At 47.0% G+C, this 10,635-nt stretch overlaps 1 protein-coding gene across 5 annotated transcripts in view; it reads right to left on the minus strand.

The window, feature by feature from the left end:
• The window catches only part of Nt5c2 (5'-nucleotidase, cytosolic II), a 137,370-nt gene that overhangs the window by 76,453 nt on the left and 50,282 nt on the right, over positions 1-10,635 (minus strand). The window contains exon 1 of one of the 5 annotated variants that reach the window (XM_021151588.2): positions 5,834-5,886. The exons of 2 other annotated variants lie outside the window; for them this stretch is intronic. The gene's annotated coding sequence lies outside the window, so the exon portion shown is untranslated. Of the gene's footprint in view, positions 1-5,132; positions 5,234-5,833; positions 5,887-10,635 lie in introns of those variants that run through there. 2 more of the 5 variants (XM_021151591.2, XM_021151589.2) reach the window with 2 other exon arrangements.

The following is a 10,635-nucleotide window of genomic DNA, read 5'->3' on the forward strand; positions in this document are numbered from 1 at the left end:
ACTACAGGCAGCCACAAGGATCAGTGTGAGGTAGGCTACTTTACATAGTGAATTCCAGGGTAGCCAGGGCTACTGTCGAAAACCCTGTCTCAAACCAAACCAAACCAGACCAGACCTTCCAGGTTACTCTGCAGATAGCAGTGCTCACCACCAAGCCTCTGACCCGGCTTCAACCTCTGGGTCCCACATGGGGGAGGGGAGAACCAATACCCACAAGTTGGCCTCTGTCCTATGTGTACATAAACACATGTTCCTGTGTGGGCATGAATTTTGGTGTGTGTTTACACACAGTAAGTTAAATGTACTTTAAACAAGCAAAACAGGGCTGGAGAGATAGCTCAGCAGTTAAAAGCACTGCTCTTCCAGAGGTCCTGAGTTCAATTCCCAGCAACCACATGGTGGCTCCCAGCCACCTGTAATGGGATGCCACATCCTCTTCTGGTGTCTGAAGAAAAACTGAATTAGGTAAAAGGAAGGGGGGAGGATGTTTATTATATGTGTCTATCTTGGGTCAGGACACCCTTGTGCCACAGGATGCACATGGGCATCAGAGGACAACTTGTGGGAGTTCATTCTCTCCTCCCACCATGTGGGGCACAGGGATCAAACTCAGGTTGTCAGGCTCGCAAGGATACTGCCTCTACCTGCTGAGCCATCTCTCTGGCCCAAAGAAAGAAACTTTACATTGGGTCTAGTAGCAAAAGACTGTTATGGGAGCTATTCTGGAGACTGAAGGCAGGTAGATTAAGTTCAAGGTGGGCCTGGGCTACATGGCAATGTCTAGGTCAGCCTAGATAACTTATGAAAACCCTTATCAAAATAAAAAGGTTAGAAGTGGGGAAAAAAAGGCTGGGGCCGTGTTGTTGTAGAGCACTTGCCTACACAAAGCCCCTGGTACCACAAAACAACACTATACACTAGATGTTCCATGAAACTAAAACAAGGAACTTTAAAAAACACTTATTTACCCCTAAAGGCCAGACTATCAAACAAAAACCCTACTGCCAGGTATAAGCAACTTCCTTTGAAGTTGTTGGTCACAAGTCCAAAAAATAATGGAAGGAATTGCCACCGCTGCCCTTGATTGCCCCCCCAAAATCGAAGGTAAGAGCCTATTGCTGAAGATAGCATATACTTCACATACAGGACTTGGAGGAACTGGGATGGAAATGACCTGGAAGCCTCCTCCCCAAGGACTAGCTCTCACAGTACCTGAAGGAGTAATGCAAGCTATCACTAAAGATGCAACAGTGACTCCGGTGCACTCAACAGGAGGGAATCCATGCTAGGCACTATAATCCTAGCTGTGGAATCCGAGCTGTGGCTGGTGAAGCCATGGAACCCAGAGAACCTACAACGCTGCCACTTATAGACAGTGTAAGTTCTAGCCACATGCTAGGCACCTCTCCTTACTCCCACAGGGACGTGCAGCTCCCACTTTTTTTTCAAGCAGAGATCACTGTAGAAAGCCACAAAAAAACTGTTCAAAATGCAGAGAACAACAGACTGTGGGTGCCCAGACCCAACTGATAGGTCTACAACACAATCTCTACACCCAAGGCTCAAGAACATTTTGGAAAAGGAGGGAATTCTAAGAGCCAAAGGACCATGATGTCTGCTGTGAGACAGCGTCCTTTGTGTGGCAGGAAAGCTGCACCATGAACACTCAACAACAGCTGCCTAAACAAGACCTGAAAAACGCCACTACCAACTCACATGGCAACATCAGTTGGGGAGAAGTCCCAAGGCCCCACCGATATGAAGTGCTATAGGAAATTAATGGTTGGTAGGAAAGTCAGAATCAGTCTTCTCTAGAGATGCACTCCCTGACAGGTTACTCAATTCCAAGTCGTCAGCTGTAAACATTTTCATATATAGATATGAGTAACAGTAAATGATCTCTCCAGGTTATATTTATAGATCTGAATGTACATATGTTACAGTCATAAGAGACTATGTATGTGAGGATGAGGTGTGTGCATGGGTAAAGGAAGGTTTTACAGTACTCACATATGAAATGTTTCAACAAAAAAAGAAACAGATTAAATAAATTATTACACACTTTTTTAAAAAGTACATTCCACTAGTCATTTGAATGGAAGCACGCTAACATTTAAAATGTCTCTGTGTTTGAGACAGGGTGTCATGACTCTGAGGCTGGCCTAGAATTCCATTTGTAACCAGCAACCTTAAGCCCCTGATCCTCCTGCTTTCACCACAGCTGGTATCGCTCTTTTTAAGGTGCCAGGTTTTCCAAGTTGACCCTGTCACACAGGGCTCTTTCATTTGGCATTTCTCGTAATGGCTCCCAGCCAACAGAGACACACAAATGGTAGAATAAACAGTTCTGCAGTCTCCACATCAACTTCATCTTTCTGATTCTGTATTCAGCATTAAAAGGGGATTTTTGCTTTCCTGATACTAGGGGGGTTTCTGTTACTGCTATTGGATTTTTGTTGTTTTATTGCTAGTTATTTTCCACAAACTTTTGCAACCAATCTCTAGAGAATGCAATCAAATTTCAATCAATAAAATTATATAAAACAAGGCGTGTTGGCCCTCACCTATATCCCAGCCCTAAGAGGCTGAAGCAAGAGAACTGCAAGCTGGAGGCCAGCCTGAACTACTGAGTTCCAAGCCAATTTAAGATTTAGTGAGACTCCCCATCTTAAGCCCCTTTCCCCTCGCTCCCTTAAAAAAAAAAAAATCATTTATGACTTGGTAGGGCTGAAGAGACAGCTCAGAGATTAAGCACATTTGTTGATCTTCAGAGACCGGAGTTCAAGTCCTAGCTCTCACGTGGTGGCTCACAACCATCTGTAGCTCCAGTTCCAGGAAATACAATGCCCTCTTTGGATCCTGATAGACACCAGGCACACAAATAGTGTACATACATGCAGGCAAAACACTCAACACATAAAATATGAATAAATATAACATAAAAAATATGTAATGGTCCAATGACAAAATTTTAGTCATGATAATTTGTTACCAACTTCATGTAAGGAAATTAACATCCTCAGGTTTGAACCTAAAAAAAATAAAATTAAAAAAAAAACCCTCCCCTCCCACATATTATTTTTAAAGGGGTGGTAGGGGTTCTTTTTATTCATTTTGCTCTAGCTCCAAAGAATCCAAGTCATATTATCTTGTAAAGAGCTTACCAGAACATCTGTTACTGGCTTCGTCTGGCACTACTGCCCTTAAACTGTCCGTAAGCTGTCTCCTGGCTGGAAGTACAGCTTTCACTACTCACTTGTCACTTAGCATATGCCTTGTGATAGTCAGCATCTCATGTTAGTAGATGTTGTCACAAAAGCTAAAAACATCACATCAACAAACACTTCCTGAAAGCATGTGTGCCCGCACTGCCTGCTATACTGCATAAAGGCCTGGTATAAAGCATCCAAAAATGAAAATAAGATCAAGTCCAGTAGCAGTGTGTACTCAGCAATCATCACTAAGTAAAAACCTACATCTGAGGTCACCCGTGGTGGCTCACTTTGCAATCCAAGCTATGCAGGTCTCTGGGGCCAGCCCAGAGCACAAAATGTCTGAGACCTTATTGCAAAAAAGCTAGAAAACAAAAAAGTAAAACATAAATAAGTATCTTGGTAAGATGTCAGCAGGTTGGTTTTTGTTTTGCTTTTTGGAAAGAGTGAAGCGGTAAAGCACCCCCACACACCCCCTTTTTTCAAGCCCAGGCAAGATGGTGGCACATGCCTATCATCCCGGCGCTTTGGAGAGCTGAAGTAGGATGATCCCAAATTGGAGCCCCGCCTAAGCTACACAGCCAACTCAAGGTGCACGGGAGGATGCTGGGCCCTTGGAGAGGAACCCAAAATGAGCAGCTTAAAAAGGCTCTTCCTCAAAATAAGAAAGGCCTGGACGTAGTTCAGTAGTAGACTGCTTTGCCTAAGCTTAGTCCTAGTTCAGTCCCAGGAGAGAGATCCTGTACACTTTTTAAAAACTATTTTTTGTTTTTGTTTTGTTTGTTATTTTGTTTTGTTTTGAGACAGAGTCTCTAGTAGTTCTGGCTGTCTTGAACTTGCTACCTAGACCAGGCTTGTCACCTGACCCTGCCTCTCCAGTGAACCACCACACCAAACTGAGAACCTACAGTTTATAGACACAGGCCAAGAAGTGTGTGCACAGTACTCAGAAAACTGAAGAATTTTTAGGATAGCCTGGGATGCATAGTGAAACGCAGTAACATAAACATCAACTTTTTCTAAATACCATGTCTGAGACACCAATTTCCTCATACAGCTGAGACTTGTCACGTAAGTGAACACTCTCCTCTTAAACAGCCCCCCATAACCTGGCTCTCTTCAGGAAGACGTATGTCATCTAGTAAGGCCAGCAGGCACTCTGAGCACTCGTATTAACCATACGCTGCTGATGACTGTACATTTTCATACAACGGAACCTTGAAGGACACCTTATTTTACAGATTAGCTGGTTGAGAATAATGCAACAACCAATAGTACTGAATTTGGCTTTTTGTTCATCTTTTTGATAAGAGTGAAGCTTAAACCAGTTTTTCAAGCTCAGGCATGGTGGAACAAGCCTATTAATATCTGTTAGGGACCTGGGAGAGAAAGATCCCAAGTTCGAGGCCACTAGGGTACAGAGCCTGTTCAAGGCCTACAAACAGGTTCATATTGTAAAGGAAATGCTCTTCGGAAGTACGCCTCGAAGCATCAATCCGTGTATCAACAGCCCAGCATAACCACCTTGCCACTACGAGCACCCGCAACGATTTTATTTCAATTTTTAACTAGCTGGTTTGTTAAACTGAACCTCCAGGCCCTGATGTCTTCTCTTAAATTCTTAGCCATTGATGAAAAATGCTAAGGTGACTATGTGAAAGACCTGAAGCCTTTCTGTATTCACTAGTCTACGATAAATGGCACCGTTTTAACATCCTCCCCCTTCACATGACGGTCAAAGGAATTTGCATCCCTTAAGAAAAATTATAGGTCTACGGTCATTATGAAACAATGTGNGGGGGGGGGGGGCAGAGAAGTGGTGGGGAACACGCAACCGTGTTGAGTGACTAGTCATTTCAGAGTGCTCTATTAGAGCACAGCCCTCGACTACCGAGGCTGTGAAACAAATCCGACACAAACCTTCATCTAATGCTTTTAAAGGCTGCGGCCAGGCAAAGCCAACCGCTCAAAACGCTGTTCTTGTAACAGGCCCCACTTCTGCATCTCGCCCTGCAGGGCTTCGGGGGGCCCCAGAAAAAAAAAAAAAAAGGCGAGGGACAAACCGCCTCCAAACGTCTTTAGGCGAGACTTGCAATTGATGTGAGCTTTCCAGGAAGTACTGCGCACCACAAAACTGGCTCGTGGGCCATTCCGCGGACAGATCCAAACCCTGCCAGGCTCGCAGCCCATGAGGGGAGCCCCGCACCCGCCTCATGAGAACGGAGGCCAGGCTGCCCGCCCAGAGAGACCAGGGGAACCGAGAGCGGCGCCTGCCCGCCCACTCCGCGAGAAAGGCGGGGTCCCAGCTAGCGGACGCTGGGAAACAATGGCGCGAGCGTGACGTGGGCCGGGGGCGTCGCCGCCGCGCGGGGAAGGGGCTGCGGCGGGCCGGGGGCGCCCGGGCCGGGGGCGTGCGCCACGCCGGGGCGCTGAGACCGCGGGCGCGCGGGCAGATCTGGGCCGGGGTAGGGAGCCCTGAGGAAAGGGACGCCCGGGCGGACGGCGGGGGCCGCTGGGTCGCGCGCTCGGCCGCGCATCCTCCCCAGCCTGCTCGCTCGCCGCCCGCCCGCTCCAAGCCCCCTCCCGCCCGCCGCGGGTGCCGCCGCCGCCGCCGCACTCACCGGCCGCACCGCACGGCAGCAATCCTAGCGCGCAACTGCCGCAGCCGCCTCGGCGCGCGCCCTCCCCGCCCCCGCCGCCCCGGCACCGCCCCCAGCTCGCGCCCGGCCAGGGACCGGCGCTCTGTTCCTTACCCGGGCTCCGCCGCAGAAGCCGGCCGCGGCGATGCTCCCTGGCCGGTGGCCCTGTCTCAGCCCCCCTCACAGGGCTCCGAGAACTTCCCACCACAGAACTGCCGGGGCTGCTAAGCTCCGAGGGTAATGCACGTTAACAACCTATCCATTTCCTAGGGATAACCACCTCTTGGCTTTTTGCCTGCTTCCCTCAGCACACTCCTGGCTGCCCCGCCCCTACCTTAGGTGACCACGCCTACTCTGCGAGAGGCTTTCCCTAAGGTGGAAAGAGTGTGTCCCTTACTCCTAGCAGCTGAGTCTTGTAGACAAACGAACCTGAGGGTGGGTCTCCCTGGAAGACCTTGAACTCAACTCCGTGATAGCCATAGGGACCAGCTTTGGGGTTTATCAGAATGAGTTCAAATCCTAGTTTCACTACTTACCCAGTAAACCAACCAAGGAACCTGACTACACACAGTTGATTTATCCGAGATAATATTGATAGAATGAAACAATACAAACTCCAGGCTTAGTTCTGGATCCTAGCAAACAATAAATAGTAGTTGAATACACTGACACCCATTACCGCACTTCACTACAAGACAGCCCACCCACTATGTCCAGAACACTGCATTCCTTAGTCTGGGCAGCTCTGGAGTTCATCCCAAAGACCAAATTCTAGTCCTGGGAGCCTCGGAAAAGCACTGTTCTTCGACCTCAGACTTTGCCCAAGATCTTCACGAGTTGGGGATATTTGATTCCTCCCACTGTTTTTCCTCTGTCCTAATTCTGAGGATCTTTGTCTTTCTCTCAGGCATTTGGCTGATTTGATTTTGATTTCCTTTAGATGGTATCATCCAAGACTAAGCCAAGTTTTGTAGTACCATCATAATCAAGCAGGACTATGGCTTCCACTTTGTAACAGAGCCTTGCATTTGTGCAGTAAAGTTCTTGGTGAACACTAAGTATGGTGGCTTGCCAGAAGTCCTAGCTTCTGGAGATGCTAGGACTAAGGCAAGAGGATTACGTGAGCCCAGAATTTGAAGTTAACCTGAGCAACATAATGAAAGAAAGAAAAAAGGGAGAGGAAGCAATGGTGGGGGGGGGGGACAAGGAAGAAAGAGGAGGAAGGAGAAGAAAATGAAAAAGAGAAGAAAGTTCTTGGCAGACATACTTGTGACTCATTATACTTGCAGTCAACCTGAACCACAGGGTGTTTTTGAAAACATGAGGGCTCTGCTAACAACTTCTACTTACCCCTCCTGAGCCTTTCACCCTGCCTAGGTCAGCTGAGGATAAGCCTCGAACCTTTCACCTATTAGGCTTTTCAACATGGGAAAATGGTGTGTAAGCCAGTTTGCAGTTAGCTTAATACCACCTTTAAGCCAAGTATGTTTCTAGAAAGCCTGGTTTTGTAGGCCTGGAGTGGTTAAAGCTTACCTTGAATTCCTCTCAGGAGGCAGAGGCAGGTGGATCTCTGAATTCAGGGCCAGCCTGATCTACAGAGCAAGTTCTGGGCCAGCCAGGCCTACCAAGTAAGAACCTGTCTCAAAATAAGTAAATAAATGCCCAGTTCTGTGACTAAAGACTGGTACGGGGCCGGGCGGTGGTGGCGCACACCTTTAATCCCAACACGGGAGGCAGAGGCAGGCTGATTTCTGAGTTTGAGGCCAGCCTGGTCTACAAAGTGAGTTCCAGGACAGCCAGAAATACACAGAGAAACCCTGTCTCGGGAAAAAAAAAAAAAAAGACTGGTAGGGGGCTGTGTACACTTAGGAGATCACAACAGGAAAAAAAGAGAGTGCACACAGAGACTACAGAGAAGTATGTAATGAGCCACCATGTCTGGCTTTTCTTTATACTTCTTCACAAATTTTCCCACATTGTGTTACTTTTATAATTGAGAAATCTGAGAGGCTGAGGCACTGGCCCAGGAAGGAATGTGCTTGCCACTAAAGCATTTGGGTCTGAGTTCCACTCTCCAGCATCCACACGAAGCCAGCATGGCTCTATGTGCCTATCATCCCAAGACCAAGAGGTGAGAACAGGACCCCTGGGCTCCTGCCAGCCAGGTTAGCCAATCACTTAGTCCCGTTCAGCGAGAGACCCTATCTGAAAACGTTTGCTACGAGGGACTACACAGATGGCTCAGCAGTTAAGAGCACTGACTGACCTCCCATTTGACTGACTTTACCTCCAGTTTCAGGGGATGTGACCCTCCCTCTCATGCATGTAGGCAAAACACGAATATACACTTAAGAAAAAACTTTATTTTAGTTGATAGAAGGTGGAGGGATGGCTCAGCAGTTAAGAGCACTCAATGCTCTTATAGTGGACTGAGATCTGGTTCTCAGCATCTACACGGGAGCTCACAGCTGTCTGTAACTCCAGTTCCAGGGAATCTGGCATTCTTCTGGCCTCCCTGGGCACCCAACATTCATACACACACACAGATTTGCAACACCCACACACTTATATAAACACACATGTGTACAGACAGGTGTGCATACTCACACAGGTCTGCACACCTACACATTTATATGCACACAGAGGGTTACATACCCATACACTTAAATACACATATGAAGTTGGATGTATAACCACTTAAATACAGTACTATATAATTTTTTGAGACAGGGTTTCTCTGTGTAACCCTGACTATCCTAGAACACTCTCTGTAGACCAGACTGGCCTTGAACTCATAGGTTCACCTGCCTCTGCCTCCCAAGTGCTTAAAAGCATTTGCCACCACCATCCAACTAAAGTATATTTTATATTAAAAAGTATATAAAATATAGTGCCTGGAAAGATGGCTCAGTGGTCAAGAGCACTGGATGCTCTTCCAGAGGACCCAGGTTTGAATCCCAGCACCAACGTGGCTAGTCACAACCATCTTCGGTTCCAGAAGATCCAGTGTCCTCTTCTCTTACAACAACAAGCACATATGCAATGCACAGACATAAATGCAGGCAAGATATCCACACACAAAATGATCTTGATCTATATGTACTAACATAAATCACATATATGTACAGTATACACACACACATATGTCAGTCCATATATATATATATGCACACACACATATACACATAGAGACACACATACATGTCTTTTGAGAGAAAATATCACATAACTCAGACTGGCCTTAAATTTCTATGTGGTCAACCTTGAACTCCTGCCAAGCTGAGCTGATTCTATCAGAGGACTAATGAAGCCAAGGAACCACGAAGGCTTATTTAATAAGTATCTCTACTCTGATATTACTTGAAGAATTTAGGCACTGTTTGGTCTAAAACAGCCACTCCACTATGGCCTTAGATGGCCTAGCACCAAACTTCCTGCTGAAATACTCCCATGGCTGTCCTATCTCTCCCTCTTTCTTAGTTGGGGTTTCTATTACTGTGAAGAGACACCATGATCATGGCAACTCGTTTAAAGGACAACATTTCATTGGCACTGGGTTACAGGTCAGAGGTTTGGTCCATAATCACCGTGGCAGGAAGCATGGTGACAAACATGGCAGGCAAACATGGTTGCTGGAGAAAGAGCCGAAAATTCTACATCTAGACCAGAGGCAGCAAACAGGAAGAAAAAGTGACACTGGGCCTGGTTTGAGCATTTGAAACACCAAAGCCCACTCCCTGTGACATACTTCCTCCAACAAGGCCGCGCACATACTCTGACAAGGCCACGCCTCCCAATCCTTCCCAAGTAATGCCACTTCCTAGGAGTCCGTGGGAGCGCTGTCATTCAAATCATCGTTGTATCTAATCAATACTTTTTAAATACAAAGTGCTATCAGCTTTGGTTCTTCCAGACTGTGAGCTGATTCACAGCTCAGTTGGCAATTTTTCTGCTTCTTGACAGAATCTTCCTTCCCAAATGTGTGATGTGTACCGACCTGGTATCTAACACCGCCCAACGCCCAACACAGATGTGAGAGTCTGCCTTCACGGAATGTGCTGACAATCTGGAAGATGAACTTTAAAATAAGTAAACAGGGCTGAAGATACAGCTCAGCGGGTAAAGTGCTTGGCCAGCATGCACATATCCTGGCACCATGTAAGACTGGGCAGGGCCAGCTTGCTGCCAAGCCTAACAACCTGAGTTCAACTCCTGGGACTCAACTGGTAGAAGCGGAGAACCAGCCCCACACAGTTGTCCTCAGACCTCCATGTGCGTGTCGATAAGTAGCTGTTACATGTTAAGGACTGTGCTTGGTGGCACAACCCTGTGATTCCCAGCACTCAGGAGCGAGACCAAGAATTCAAGCAACTACAAAATCTAGTATGTGCAAGGCCCTAGATTCAATCATCTGTACTACAATACACCAAAAGGGAGGGGGGGAGTCCCAGAAGGAGCCAAAGCTCTGCCCCATGGATGATACTGACGCACCCAGCCTTCAGTACAAAGGAGAAGAGCACACAGGATAAAAAAGAACTGTCGGAGTCAGACCCACAGTTTAAATGTTACCTGCCAGCCAATAACCTCAGAGTTACAAAAAGTGATTCACTGGAATCAGGTAAAAACCCATTGGAAACGGCTACTGGAGACTTACACCATGAGAGAGGATCTACAACTGTTAGCAAAATCTTTTTTTTTTTTTTTTTGGTTTTTCGAGACAGGGTTTCTCTGTATAGCTCTGGCTGTCCTGGAACTCACTCTGTAGACCAGGCGGGCCTCGAACT

Source organism: Mus caroli, chromosome 19 (genome assembly GCF_900094665.2).
Source record: "Mus caroli chromosome 19, CAROLI_EIJ_v1.1, whole genome shotgun sequence".
NCBI lineage: Eukaryota > Metazoa > Chordata > Mammalia > Rodentia > Muridae > Mus > Mus caroli.